Here is a 14763-nt window from a genome sequence, read left to right on the forward strand (position 1 = left end):
ATTGCACTACTTATTATAAAAGAAGAAGAAAAAGGCCATGAACCACTTGCTGCTTGGTCCTTCCGTGTAACACCAGAGTGACGTTGGAAAGAGGAAGCGCCTCGGAGCTGGAGCTGCGCCGGGCGATCCTGCGCTGCCGCTGGCGTGTCCTCACCCGCTTATCTCTCCACTTCACCCACTCGTGGGGCATCTGTGCCCCAGAGCAGCAGTGCTGCCTCACAGGTCCTCTCTGAAGGGCTTCAGAGACAGCTGTGTCCACAGTGCACTGCTGGGATCTCATAGTCTCCCATGGATTAATGCCCAAGCGCAGCATTCACATCGTTCCTGGGGGCTTTGGAGGGAATTCAGTGCCGATCCAGGTAAGTGCTGGCTGGCTGGAGCAGGAGTTTGCTGGGGCTGGCTCAGTGGGGTACTTGTTGATGGCATGGCTAATTTTGGGAATTCCACAGACAGCAGGAGAAAGTGATGTGAAGTTGTCCTCTGCCTCGTTGGCTTGATTTCATTCCTGACTCCAAAGCGTAGTTTTGCTTTAAATGCAGGAGGAACAGCGCTGCCAGGAGATAAGGGTGTTTGGATCTGGGATGGGCAGTTTGCTCACAGCAGCCCTTAGTTTATTAAGTCAATACCAAACACTGACGTGCAGCTCTGAATCACACCTTGCAGCAGCCTCCGCTCCCCTAAACCAGCCTGGAGATGTTTGGTTATGGGGAGTACCCAAAGATTTGGAAACAGGTATCCTTGGAAGCAGCTTTTCAGTTACACATTAATGCAAATTCCAAGTAAATGCTGGTCATTTGCATAAGGACCTGCCTGGACCTACCAGGAATGGTGATGTGACCCCCAAATAAATGCCAGCCCCTTTATGAGCACAGAAACCTCTGGTGTCCTCAGCTGGAAACTGAGGGCTGTGGAGCAGATGCCAACCAAACCCCTCAAATTCATGCCATCCACCTACATGCAGGAGAGCCAGAAAATTCCAGCAGTGACTTCCTCTGGCTTCTCTGAAAGAACTGAGTATCCAGGTATGCATTAGGGACTGACAGGAAGGTAAAAAGCAAAGACAGTTAAAGAATAAAGTAAAAGCCAAGCGGCCCATTTTTGGGTGTGCATTACCAGCTGCTGCACGTGATACTTACAATTAAATTGCTGAAGAACTGGTTCTGGGTCAGGTTTATGTTCCCTCAGTAAGTGTGACAGAGGGCAAGATGGGAATCTGGCACTTCAGGGCCACTTTCATTTGTTGGTTTAATAAAGACTGACACCTCTGAGGCTGCGTGCCACTGGCTTGCCAGTTTGTTACTGTTCTTCATGTATTTGCTAATAGCTGTCAGAAATCAAAAATGAAACACCGATTGGCAGCTAAGGGGGTGCAAAAACTGGGTGAAATGCAAAACTTGTCAATGTCTTTTCTTTAACTTTTCCCTCTGCTTAAAGAGGACCTGATGGGCTAGCTGGACAAATGGGTGTTTCACTCACATCAGTACAGACCCTCCTGCTCCACACGCTGATCCCAGCCCCACTTGGGACCAGTTACTGCCTTCAGAAAGGCTTCCACGTGAAGGCAACTCATCATGTGCTGTACACTTGGGTGTTTTTATCTGCCCAGCACGCTGAGATTTGTAATGCTCTGCTCTTTCCAGATTTATGGCTGGAATTAAAGGAAGGTGAGAATATACCCCCCAGCTGTGCTCTTCTGAGGGCCGTGCAGCTCCTGTGCTGGTGAGTACAAACAGAAATTATTAACTGGACTCTGCCTGGGCTTCATATGTCAGCTTCTGTCTTTCTTTAATTGTTTTGTGGATTTTATTTTTCACTTGTCCTTCCTTTCTCAGTTTTCACCCTATGGCAAAGCCTGGTTTTACATGTTTTACTTGAAGTGTGCAAGACAACTGGAAGTTGGGGGAGAAAAAGAGGAATGGAGAATTATGCTACTGGTTTTAGTGGAGGGCCTGAGCAAACTGGGAGCAGAGTGTGGGGAACTGGGACTGATGGCAGCTTTGAGTTTGGTCTAAACTCGGGAAAGGCAGCATCCAGCATTTCTGATTGCTTTATTTACATGTGTGCTTGGCAAATAGTAAAATGAATTTTTTGAGACCAGCTTTCTCTGCTTCCTGATGGATTTTTGGCAGGAAAAGTAAAACATTTCTTCATGAGCCTTGCGTTAGGGGTTGGGATCTGCTCCATCCCGTGTTCTCCTTCCTTGTTTCGTGTGGTGCCATGGTGTGTCCAGTGGGTTTTTCCAGCTCATGGTGTGTTAAAAGTCTCATGACTCGTTCAACCCCATTTTTTTCCTATTGCAATCCATCCAATGCACCACCACTTAAAAATCCTCCTTCCTGTGGCCTCCCTGCCCCTGGGCTCCCAGCGAGACAGTGTGTGCAGCCTTGGGGGAGTCAGCGTGGTGGCCAGAGGGGACAGAGCCATCCTGGCTGCTAAAACCCATGGCCCCAGCACGGGGACTTCAGCAGAAGCACTCACTGCTGAGCACATGAAGGAGCAAGCTCTGGGAGCTGCCTCTGGCTCTCCAAACCCTTCTGAGGGAGTCACCTTCTGATTTACAGAGTCAGATGCTGGGGGAACACTAAAGCAACAGTAATCATTGGTGAAACACTGGCTCTCCATCACCAGCAGGATCGAGTGCAGTTTTCTAACCAAGTTTTGAACAGCAAAGTTTTGAAGCTTAAAGCTCAGATAAAAAAGAAAACACATGAAAGCAGCTGCATTACTGATCTCTGGGGGAGAAGTGGCTGTCTCAGAAGGACTGTAGGCAAATTTGGAGCATTTAAGAGCAGAAGCAGCAACTCCCTTATCTTCTCTGACCATCTCTCTACTAGATGCAGTTGCAGTTTGTCCGGATATTTGTAAGTATTTCAGCATGAATACCAGAACAATCTCTTCTGATCATCTAGTCTGACCTGCAGTGTCAGGCGAATCACAGAATTTACGGTTTCCTTGAACCAGTGTAGCCTTTAGAAGAAGAAGAAGCCTGTCTTTAGTGAAAGCATTTTTAGTGATGATGATTTTACTTTACCTGATGAAGGATGGGTTCAGTGTTTGGATTCATGTCAAATTCAGCATTGCCTGGTTCAGATTCTGGCATTCAGGTGACATCCAAGAAAGTATTTTCACTTCACAAGAGTAACTTTCCAACAGTATCAACAAGGATGTGAGGAACCTGGAAAGTGGAATACTGCAAATGAATGCAAAGAAGCTCATTCCTGTGATAATCAAATATTAAAGTGATGAGCTAATTCTGAGCATTTTAACAGTGTGAGGGAACAAAGCTAGAGTTTAAATGAAAATATTAAGAACAAATACTCCCACTACTTATAGGCACATGTAAGCTGACAGATTGTTTTAGATGCAGAGCATCACAGAGCTAGTGCCAAGCAAAAATAAGAATATAGAGAAAAATGCAGCTATAGAAAGATAAGTGTGTTATAGAAAGAGATTTTGTAGTGCCTTCTCTGTATGGGATCATATACAGTCAGAACAGCAATAAAGAAAAATGGTGTTTACTAAAGCTAACAAGGAAAATAAACTCAGGAGAAAGAACATGGAACATTGTGAAAGAAGCAAACAGTAGATTTGAGGATGAGATACTTGCATATCTTTAACTAAAACAGAGGGGGAAAAGAAAGTGGAAAGGGTGGAGCAGTGCTGGATCCAGAGACATGAGAGCAATGCAGAGTTGGTGTCATGCTGGGAAGCACAGCATGTCTCAGAAGCAAGTGAGATTTTCACCAGATAATACCAAAATTATGCAATGAGTAGCATAATTCATACCCCCCCCTGAAACCTACTTTAAAAATAAAACATTAGGAGGAACTTCAATTCAGAAGCTGTTGCTTTTAATGTAAACAAGGGAACATGGGAACCCAGAGTTATAAAATCTGGGGGAAATGACGCAGAGAACAGGCACATAAGTAGAGCAGTATTATATCCTTGATAATCAGGGGGCTGGAGCACCTCTGCTCTGGAACCAGACTGAGACAGTTGGGGGAGGTCTGCCTGGAGAAGAGAAGGCTCTGGAGAAGAGACCTTGGAGCCCCTTCCCATGCCTAAAGGGGCTCCAAGAGAGCTGGAGAGGGACTTTGGACAAGGGCGTGGAGTGACAGGACAAGGGGGATTAGATTCAAATTGGCAGAGGGCGTATTCAGATTGGTTACTAGGAAAACAATTTCTTCCCTGTGAGGATGGGGAGGCCCTGGCACAGGGTGCCCAGAGAAGCTGTGGCTGCCCCTGGATCCCTGGAAGTGTCCAAGGCCAGGCTGGACAGGACTTGGAGCAACCTGGGATAGTGGAAGGTGCCCCTGCCCATGGCAGTGGTTGGAACAGGATGATCTTTATGATCCCTTCCAACCTGAACCATTCTGATTCTATGTCCAGAGCAGATTATGAACTTCTACTAAAACTGGAAAAAATGCAGCTGCTTAAGTTGCAGCCAGCCCAGCCCTGCAATGAGTAAAACAGTGTTACAGGGGCATCAACCAGCCTCACCTGTGGCTGATCCAACCACACTTGGGCTGAGTCATAAATACCAGGAAAGGGCTGCTTTGGGAAGGGGGTGGTGGTGTTTGTAGGCATGAGGATGTGATGGGGCAGCAGGAATCCTGAGGGCTTAAGAGGGAACTCTGGGGATGAGTGACCAGAGAGGCTGGGTGAAAGAAAAAAGATACTGGGGAGGAAGGACTGACTGAGACCTGGAAGTGGTTTCTGGTGAAGAAATGGGCTGGCAGGTGGCAAAAGGGGAAGGAGTTGCCAGCTGGGTGGTGATGGGGATGAGACGACGTGTCATGCCCTGTGGTTCCCAAGGATTCCCCAAGGCTGGGCTGGGGAATTGCTTTTGGGAAGTGTTGAAGTGTTCCTGGGGCTTGAGCAGTGAGGGTGCCAGCTCTGAGGATCCAGGCTCTGCCGAGGAGCCCTGGTGCAGCAGGAGGGGTGCTGGGGTGGTGGTTACCAGTGCTGACACCAGCCTGCAAGGGACAGGCAAGAAATACAGAGCTGAAGAGGCATCAGATAAATCTGTGGCAGGTTGTGATGCTGCACAGGGGAGTTTGCTGCTCTCTTGAGGATAGAAATGTTGCCGTGGGGACTGTTAGGAGGTGGCTTCTTTGCCTGATGAGATCCCATTAAATATCTGAAACTTCGAGATGTGGTAGCACCCACGCTGGATGCTGGTGGGCACAGCCCCAACTTCAGCAGGGCAGGAAGTGCCCAAAGCGCTCACATTACAGGAAGCTAAAAATTTTTCAGGCTTGTGCTAAGTTCATTTATTTCCTCAAGAAAAATCCTGCATCCCAGAGTAATCTGTGAGGGGGTGTCTCAAGGTTTTTCTGAAAGAGGAGCTGTTCCCTCTCAATAACACAAGGAAAAGCCCCTGATGAGCATCACCCAGCACAGTGAGCAGGGTATGTCTGGTGCAGGCTGATTCACAAGAACAGAGAGTTTTGACATTGCTGAAAGACAAAAAAAAAAGTGGTGCATACTGATGGCTGTCACAGGAAAGGCTCGCTCCTTTCAGCGCCTTGGTGCTGCAAAATACACTTTTTACGAGACAAAGGTCTCTTCTCAGGAGTTTGAATGGCTGTTCTGAGCTATTGACAAGCCTGGAGTTAGCAAAATAGGCTCTTCTTTCTATTATGTAAGGTGATAAATATAAATGTACTATGATAAATAGTCAATGGAATATAATAAGTTCTTACCCAAGTAAATGTGTTTAATTTTGTTCCTAGACAACAGCGACAAAGGGATGCTGCAGTGAATGCCTCACAGTGATAGAGTTTCAGTAGTGAGAGGAAATGAGATCGTTTTTTTGAAAGGGGAGAGAGAGAGGCTTTGTGAATGAAGAACAAATCTGAAAGGTGCTGCTTCTTCCCTCTGTTTATGCTCTAATATCAATACAGGGAATAACAGTGGAAGCTGCAGCTGGAGAGGGCACTAGGGGTCACCCCTGTCTTATCTATGTCATCTGGATTTAATTCTGAAGTAAGATAAATAACATGACAGGAAACAAAGCCAGGCTATTCTGATTTCTTTTTCTTTTTTTTTTTTTTAATTGTGTGGGCCAGACAGCTTGCATTTCATTTCTTCATTTTCCCCTCCTGCCTGCCTTCTGTCTGTCTCTCCTTTAAAGCAAAGCCCCAGGATGCCAGTGGGTTGCAGCCAGGGAGGATGCTATAGATGCAGGGGACTTGCATCAAAATTCCCTCTGTGTGGCTCCCATTTATTCAGAGCAAAGGTCAGGCAAATCACAAACGCTAAGTCAGTCGGGCAGAATCACAGAGCAGTCTTGGCATGTTCCTGCAAGTACTGCAGAGCAAACTGATTGCAGCCATGAATAGCTCCCTTGTAGTCCAGAGAGTAACTCCTGACACGTTTTGCTCTGCCTGCCCAACAATCCTGTGCCTAAAGATCTTTCCCTCCCCTTTTTGTCCCCCCAACTAGATAAATGTCCCTGATTTCTCATGCAACTGCATCTGATACCTGCATTTGAAGGATTTGGTGTCTGGGCTATGAAGAGAATTGCAAATTCTCTTCTCTGAGACTTTTTTTTGACCTCGTGTTTAGGAAGCAACCACTGCTGTCAGCTTATTCTGCCCAGTGTTGGAATTGTGCATTTTAAGGTGGGATGCAAGATGTCTGGGGAGGAAAAGTATTTCTTTAGGGAGACAGATGATTTTTCTCTAGACAGACAGGCTTTCAGGCACACAAGATGTGATGAAGAGGCTGCACCCCCTACCAGCCTGCTTTTTTTAGCTCTAGTAGTTGATGTTGCAAGATGTGGATCCCCTTTTCTCTGCAGATAAATTATGGTAAATTGTGGTGGCTTTTGTCACATGATGCGGTGGAAGTTGAAAGTTCACAAGAACTTAAGAACTGGCCTGTCAATTTATTGAAAGAATCAGCTGCCAGGAGCTGGGAAGTGATTATAAAGACAGAACTTCTGTCTTGGAAAGTCTCTTTCCTGCAGATCCCTGGAGAGCTGCAGAGAAGGTTCCCCATAACCATGCCCCACTTGCATGCTCCTTCCTAAGCACCGGCTGTAATTCCCTAGGGGTTACACCCTGGGGTTGGGTGGTGCTTAGCCTGCCCTGCCACACAAGAACAGAGACACGTTCTTGTATCATCGCAGGGATGATAAAGCCGCTTGGAGTGCGTCACTGTAGGGGCTGTTTCCAGAGCAGTGCCAGGGCAAATCCAGACTCGCCACCCGAGCTGTGCTCAGGGCCGGTGGCTGCACACCCAGGACACCTCTGTCCCTGCCACTGGCTCCTGCCAGCTCCAGGCCTGGCCATCGGCTGCCTCTTAGCTCAGAGCTGGTTCAGTGTCAGCTCAGGTATCCGTGGGCTGCAGCAAAGTTATCACCCAAAGGTGGAGGAGTGCTCCAGCTCCCTGTTTTATGGTTTTATGTAACATCCAGCTTATATAAGACTTGGTCTGTTAACAAAATGGGTGGAGCGTGTCTCGCTTGGATTCCTCGCTAAAGAAACGCTCATTACTTAACGCTTACTCAAGTGCTCATTGCATAATTTAAGAATAATTTACTTAGTTCCTTTCCCGTTGCTAATAATAACACGGTGACTTGGCAACCTGTTATGGACAAATGATAAAACATGTAATTCTTCATTCAATGAACTGCACCTTGGAATAAATGAGAAGAAGTGCTGTTGAGGTAGATGTGGGGAAACTGAGACATACCCCAGGGGGACTTAATAGGAAAATAAGGCATGCCCCAGAGGCAGAGGATGGAGGAATGAGACATACCCCAAACCCCAACCCTGGGCTGTGTATTGCTTTCTTCTTGCTGCTCCCTGGCAGGAGACAGTTTCAGGGTGCTGGTAGAGGAGGAAGGATGTTCTGGCCTTGCCAAGATATTTGGCCTGCAGGATGTGCCTGGGGACACAGTGTTGGTAGCACAATCCTCATCTTCAGGGTTCCACCCAGCATTGTTTCCCACGTGGAGGGAAAAGCAAGGGGTGAGCAGGCAGCAGCACTAAACACTCTGCAGCCCATGTCCTCATCCCAAAGCTGATTTGGACCCCAGGGAAGTCCCACTGGTCTCTGCCATTAATTAAATGCCTTTCCAGATCCAAACTTCAGTCCTCCAGCAGGAAGAGGTGGGTTGTATCCTGCTGTGTGGGAACGGTAAGGCATTAAAATCTGTCAGATAACCAGACCCTGTGGTAGAGAGGACCATGTAAATTGTTTTCAGAGGGACTTGTTGAGCTCACTCAAACCTGGCATTCACGTTCCTGCAGGGCTTTAAATAGAAAGACAGTGTGTGTCTGAGCTCAACACCATACGGAGCTGGTTTGCACTCTCTCCTTCCTCCAGATCCTGTGCTTTATGTACTGACGTGCTTGGCATTCCTTGAAGTTTTGTGAATTGCTGCAAAAAAACTCCAACCCTCCTTTTTATTTTATTTTCACCCTCCCCCCCCCCCCCCCCCCCCCCCTTAAAGCCTTGCCTTTCCCTGCAGCCCTGTCCGTATCCTTGTCCCTCCACCGCTGCTCGGGGCAGCTGCCACACGGTGGCATCCAGGTATCTTGTGGAACCCTGCACCAGTGAAGAAAAGGGCGGGATAGCTTGGATTCGGGCATTTCCTGGCCAAAAGCAAGTTTGTGATACAGGAAATATGTATTATTTTAGCTCTGAGGCGCATTTCTGTCCCCTGAGGCTCTGAAGGGGTGATACAGAGGCGAGATGCACTGCTGCAGGGGAAATCAAGATAGACACAGTACCTCATGAATTATTCTATATATTTTTCTTCTCTCTCTCTCTCTTTTTTTTTTTTTTTTTTTTTTTTTTGTTCGGGAGGGGGCTTTTTAAAATTTTTCATTTACCCCTTTCATCCACACTCCCACCTCCCGCCGAGAGAAGGAAAAAAGCCCCAACCAAACCCAAACAGCAAGAGCTTTGTTTGTGTTTCCATGGGAATTCTGTGAGAGGAGAGGGGTGTGAAAGAAAACTGAAATATTCTGGCCAAATCTGATAAGGTTTGGATCCTGAGCAGCCCCCGGGCTTGTCTTGTAGCAACTGAAGTCCAGGAGTCCTGCTGTCCCCTGACTGTGCAGGGGGCCTGCTTCTGTGTCATGGGAGGTATTACACTGCTGCGGAATTTTGCCAAAAAAAGCCATTTGGATGGGAGGAGACAAGACTACAATTCCCAGGAGGCCCCGTGGCCGAGTCAGGCACTTCATGCTGAAGTGCCTTTCAACAGAATTTCCTCCCCTGCCTGTTCCCTCAGAGTTAGGAGGACAGTAGTGGTCCTTGAAGGGGAGAGGAGGAAAAAAAGCACTTGGCAATGTCATTTCTACAAACAACCCTGCCTTTTCCTTTTGGAATACTGGTCTTATGGGACAAACCAATAAAATCACTCTTTTTTTGGTACACGTATGTGGCTTAATGCCAGCTGGCCCACACTGGGTTGTCTTGGGTTGCTCCATCCTTGGCAGTGTCACCAGTGGCTACCTCAGTGTGGATCCACAGGGTTTTTCTGAGATGTCTGGTGCACACCTCCACGGGGCTCCATCGCCTGCTCTGGGTGCTGGGGGGGCACTGGAGTCGGGGTTGGAGCTGAGCACTGTTCTGCCCCATCCCTTGTGCCCCTCCTGGGAGGATGTGAGGCCCTCATTGCACTGCTCTGAAACGGCTACAGCAAAACACATTTCCAGTCCCTAGTGAGGTGACACTCTGGGATACAGGGTAAGATAGCCCTTTTGTCCTAAAGAGCTGCTGAGTTGCTGTGCTGTGGGGCAGAAAACTCTTTGCTCTATAGTCAGGACATCTTCAGCAGAGGTTGGGGACAGGGTGCAGGAGGCATGGTGGTGTCCTGTGCTGGAGCCTGGCTTTACACAGAGCCAAAGTAAACCCTCATCTCACCAAGGATGATAAAGCTGATTCCTTCCTCCCCTGGGGCTCTGCAGGCTCCTTCCCAAATGTGACCCAACCAGGGGAAAACAACTCCTTATTTTTTCCCCTAGCTCCCCTCTGGTCCCTGTAGCTTTGCAGAGGCAACAACATGACCCACACTTGGTGTCAGGGAGCCCCTGGATGGCTAAAGAGGAAATATAAGGAGGGAAAAGGCCCTTTCAATGCCTGCAGATATGAAAGACAGGCAGCAAAATGCTCCAGTCAAGCATTTGATGGTTGTTTTTTTTATTTTTCCATCTTTGGTGTGCAGGTTGCTGTGAACAGTGTCAGGAGCACTGGGCTGGGGAATAGCCATTATTGAATAACACAGAGCTGGGGTTTGTCCTGGTGTAGCTCGGCTCATTTAACAAAGGAAAAGCAAATGGGTGATAAAAATCTCTATGGGCATAATTTGTATTTAGGTGACACCTGTGTTCAACACATCAGACAAATCCCTGATGTGGCTCTGCTGAGATCCTTCCTGCACTCCAACCCATTGGCAAAGCTGCCTTTTGCCATAGAGGAAGGGGAGAGTGTTTCTCTGGGTGTGAAAAAACGGTTTGAGAGACTTGGAGAAGGTGATGCTTCTTTGTGCTGTCACATGTTCACTCCTGCCTGCTCTTAGTTTGGCATTTATTTTCCCCCCTTTTTTTCCCCTTAAAGCCTTGCCTTGTTTGGCATTTCTCTAGTTTCCAGCAGCTGCTGTCCCTCTGCTCCTCCCCCTTCGCCCTGTGTTGTGATGTCAAGTGGTGACCAAGATTGAAGACAATGTCCTTATTTAAAAAGAATGCCTGTTTCTTTTCCTGTACTATCTTTCAGCTGATGGATTGGGTTTGGTGTGCAGCAGCACAGGCTTTCAGTTCTCCAAGAGCCCTTCTGCAGATGTCTCTACATGCCTCATGTAGCCCCACTTTTGGCCACCTCATTGGGCATGGACGTGAAAAATTTTAGAGAGAAGAAAAAAATATGAAGTATGACTAAATAACAATTTAAAAACCAAAAAAGATTGCTAATATCAGCACCTTTTTTACAGACTGCAGCAGCGTCAGTCCCTGTCTGTCACTCAGAACACTCTTTGCTCCGGAGTCTCGCCTTAAATACGAAAACTTCACACCCCTGTGACGGCACCAGGCATCCTCTGAGGGATGTGTGGAAGTTCCTGAGGATTGAAAAGCAGGTGGGAGAGAACCAAAGAAACTCCCGACAGATAATACTGTGCCTCTTCAGAGCTCAAGATATTTTCGAGGGTATGTGCCAAGTATCCACTTTATGAATTGCCTCTGGGACAGGGAAGGTTCTGGGAAGCGTAGAAAACCACTAATGGGACATGGGCACAGACAGTGGTGTTTCTGCTGGGAGAGATACCTGTGTGTGGACAACCTGCTCTGTGGTGCAGAGGGGGGAACACTGCAAAGTAGAGGCCAAAATGCTCACCTACACTGGGTGCTCTCTTTGCTACTGGTCTAGCCCTGCTCACTGCCAACATAAACCTACAGCAGGGAGATTAAATACGCATTAAGTGAGCTAAGGTTTATGGATTTAGAAAGATTTGCCAGAAATCAGCCAGTCACATAGAGGATGAGCACTGAAATGAGCTCTGGGTGGGAGGGCAGGGGTTTTTCTGCAGAGAAAGTTGTTTTTCTCTGTGTTTGGTATGTCCCTGCTCTGCATCAAGAAGAGTGGAAAGGTGTGCAGAGATGGGAGGTGGCAGAGGTCCCCTGCAGCCTGCTGGCCTCCTGCCCAGGAAGCTGTGGGGTGAACAGAGGTGTGACCAGAGAGGACGGCAGAGACTGGGCATCCTGGGCAGGTGGGTGCCCTGAGGGATGCTCCCAGTGCCACCTCTCCACTCATTCCTCTTCCATATGTTCAGCATGAAACCTCTGTGGCGTGCTGGGTAATGTGCCCTTCTGGAACATGGCTCTGCCCACTCTTTGGGGTGGAAATGGCAAGGATACAGGGTAACTTCGGATATTTCCCATTGCCCTGCAGTGTTCCACCCCAGTTTCCTCTCTTGCTTTGTTCTCTCCTACTGAGTGCTACAAATGTCTGTGCTTTTTCCTTGCCCAGTGCAGCCAGCACTGCTGAGCCACCTTGTCTCACAGCTCTCCCGAGATGCTGAATGGGGCAGTGTTTGAACCCAACCCCATGAGCTGAAGGAAACCGTGTTGCAATGCTATTGGGAGCCCACCTTAGATTTCTAAGTTTGATTTTAGGTGTGAAGCACATCACTCACACTGGTTTTGTTAAGGTGTTGGTAAGCTAAGTCATAGTAAACCCAGTGCAAACGAGCTGAGCCAGTGTGTTACAGGTGTGCCCATAAACAAGGCAGGTGCTGCTCTGGTGGAGAATGTGATGCTTCAATATTGCACTGCCAGAATAGGGGATAGAGGCTGCCTCTGAATCAGCAGTGATCAAAGTTGGGTTATTTATCTCATCTACATTTGAGGTCTCTGGTTCAGTTCTTCATGATTTAAAGAAATAAAAAATAAAGTCATTTAAGGAAGAAAAATATCCTAATAACCATGCTGAAGTCTTGCTGTAGAGATAGAAGTGGAATCACTGGGTTCCCTGAAGAAATCACCAAGATCTCCCCGTACAGCTGCAGCAGTGAGAGCTGCAGTGCTGCAGACAGATTTTGGGCGTTTCACCAGCACTCACGGCTGGGTTATAGCTGGAACCTGCTGGGGATTTTGCTTATCCGCATGTCAGTTCAATGCTTCTGCAAGCACAAAAATTTTCTCTCTCGCTAAAAAATCTGTTTCTTTGCATATTGAAAAGGGCATATGGGAAGTAACATGGTAAATGCAGCATGTGCAGGGGAGGACGGCTCAGATCCGAACAGCACCGGACCGTAATTATTGGGTTGTCTTATGCTGAAAAAAAAAAAAAAAAACATCGCATGTGCAATTAATAATTGTTAATTTGCACGGGCTTCTTCAATTTGTTTCCCTGGCCAAACGCAGTTTCTCGGTGACGGCGGGGAACATTTGCTTCTCCCTCTTGGAGTGTCCGAGCACGAAGGGGAGAGCTGCGCTCCCTGTAGAAGCGGCACTCGGAGCGCGCAGGAATCTCAAAGCCCCTCCACGCGCTGCGAAGTTGGAATCAAACAGCCCAATTCCTCCCCTCTCGCTCACTCTGCGCTTCCCTCGGCTCATCACCCTCACCCTGGGCGGGGCGCGGGGTGCCCGTCCCTCCCCTGGGCCGTGTCTCGGTCCCGGCAGCGGCCTCGGTGCCCTCAGCGGGGACGGGCGCGGGGCGGGCCCGGGGGCCGGGCCTGGGCAGCGCGCCCGGAGCCGAGCGGGCGGGGCTGGCTGTGGGGGGGCTCCTTGTGCTGCTCCGGGCGGCTCCTCAGGCCGCTGCTGCCCCACGAGAGGGACGGGACCCGGCTGGCTCTGACGGCACCATGGGGCACCCGCGGCCGCGGGGGCCGGAGGTGGGTGCGGGCGGGTGCGGCCGCGGGGCGGCCCGAGGTGGGCGCCCAGCCCGGGGCAGTGCGGTGACTTCAGCGCACAGCGTCTGTTTTCAAGTGAATCCCCTGCCCGGGCTCTTTGCTGGGGCAGACTTTGCCGCGGGGAGGTGTTTGTCGCCTGTCGGACACACTCGGGATGGTTTGCGCGTTTTTCGGGTGGGTTCGGGTCGGTGCGCTCCTGCCCTGCGGTCTCGGCGGGCGCCTGGGTTGGGAAGGTCGGCGATGCGATGAACTTCGGTGTCTCCGGCTGTGGTAAAGCGTGACCCTGCCACGTCCCGCCTTTTCTGGGATATGGGAAAACCCTGAGAGTACTCGACGTGCTGACCCAACCCGTTCTGCCGAGCTGCCGCCTGGGTTTCTTGTAATGAAAGCCTTTTCTGCCTGTTGCTGCTTTTCTTTATTTGGCATGATGCTCTCTAGAAATCTTCAACCCCAAAGTGCCTCCGGTCCGAGCTGGACCGTGGTTCCAAGTCAGTGCAGCTCCGTTGGCTTTGGAAGCGTTCCTGCGGGCTGACCGGGCTCTCCGCACACAGACGGACAATGCCCATTGTGTGCCTAGGTCTGCGTGACCCCCGCATCCCTCCTTTCAGTAAATCCGCACGATGCCTCTCCAGTGCGGCTGTTTGGGGACGGGCACCGGCAGATGGACGGGGTGGATGGAGCTCTGCTGGCTTGACACTGGTGGATGGGGGTAGGTGCGGGTGTCACGGCGAGGCCGAAGTGCCCACGGCTGCTGGGACAAAAGCCCCCTGTGTGCTTACGGCGTTGTGTTTCGAGCTGCCTGTGTTTGCAGCTCGAGGGGTGGGAGCTCTCTTTCGAGTCTTTAATCGCTCAAGAATTCATGTTTTCCCTCCCGTGCCGTCTCTACCATTTGATAAGTATGAGCTCATGCCAGAGGCTTGCAGGTAACCAGGGAACTTAATTTCCAACCACCTCATGATGCTCACAGGAGTGTTAGCCCTGTGACTTGGCTCTCTTGGCCAAATCCTGCCCAGCTTTGCCAGAAGTTGGGAAGCTCTGAGTTTGAGTCCTTGGACAGCCCTTCCTTTGCTGCTTGTCGTCAGCTGTGACTATGCAGAGAGCTCCTATCTCAGGGTCACTGTTACCGTGTGATGCTGAGCACTCCCCAGCCATGCTGGGATCCCTGATCCGGACTCGGGGGATTGGTGCAGAGCGCTGCGGTGGGATGGCAGCAGCCAGTCCGAGTTGTGCACCTGCCCTGCCCTTGCCTGCGGCTGAAAGAGGCCTTTCATCCCGTCCTTCTGCCATGAGGTAGCACCAAGCCTGTAAAATCAGGCTTTTTTTGCAGTGGGAAAGTGTGCCTGGCCTCCCCTAGGCCTGGGGGTGTGGCACGGGGGTGACCTCCCACAGTGTCCCCA

General features: G+C 49.6%; 1 protein-coding gene across 5 annotated transcripts in view; it reads left to right on the forward strand.

Moving 5' to 3' along the window:
* Window positions 1-26: 26 nt before the first annotated feature.
* PLD1 (phospholipase D1) overlaps window positions 27-14763 on the forward strand; it is a 74796-nt gene continuing 60059 nt past the window's right edge. For 4 of the 5 annotated variants that reach the window (XM_069024761.1, XM_069024764.1, XM_069024763.1 and 1 more), the window contains exon 1: window positions 13233-13348. The gene's annotated coding sequence lies outside the window, so the exon portion shown is untranslated. Of the gene's footprint in view, window positions 360-1640; window positions 1720-10948; window positions 11163-13232; window positions 13349-14763 lie in introns of those variants that run through there. The other variant, XM_069024762.1, reaches the window with a different exon arrangement.

The sequence above is a fragment of the Aphelocoma coerulescens genome, chromosome 9 (assembly GCF_041296385.1).
Source record: "Aphelocoma coerulescens isolate FSJ_1873_10779 chromosome 9, UR_Acoe_1.0, whole genome shotgun sequence".
Taxonomy (NCBI): Eukaryota; Metazoa; Chordata; class Aves; order Passeriformes; family Corvidae; genus Aphelocoma; species Aphelocoma coerulescens.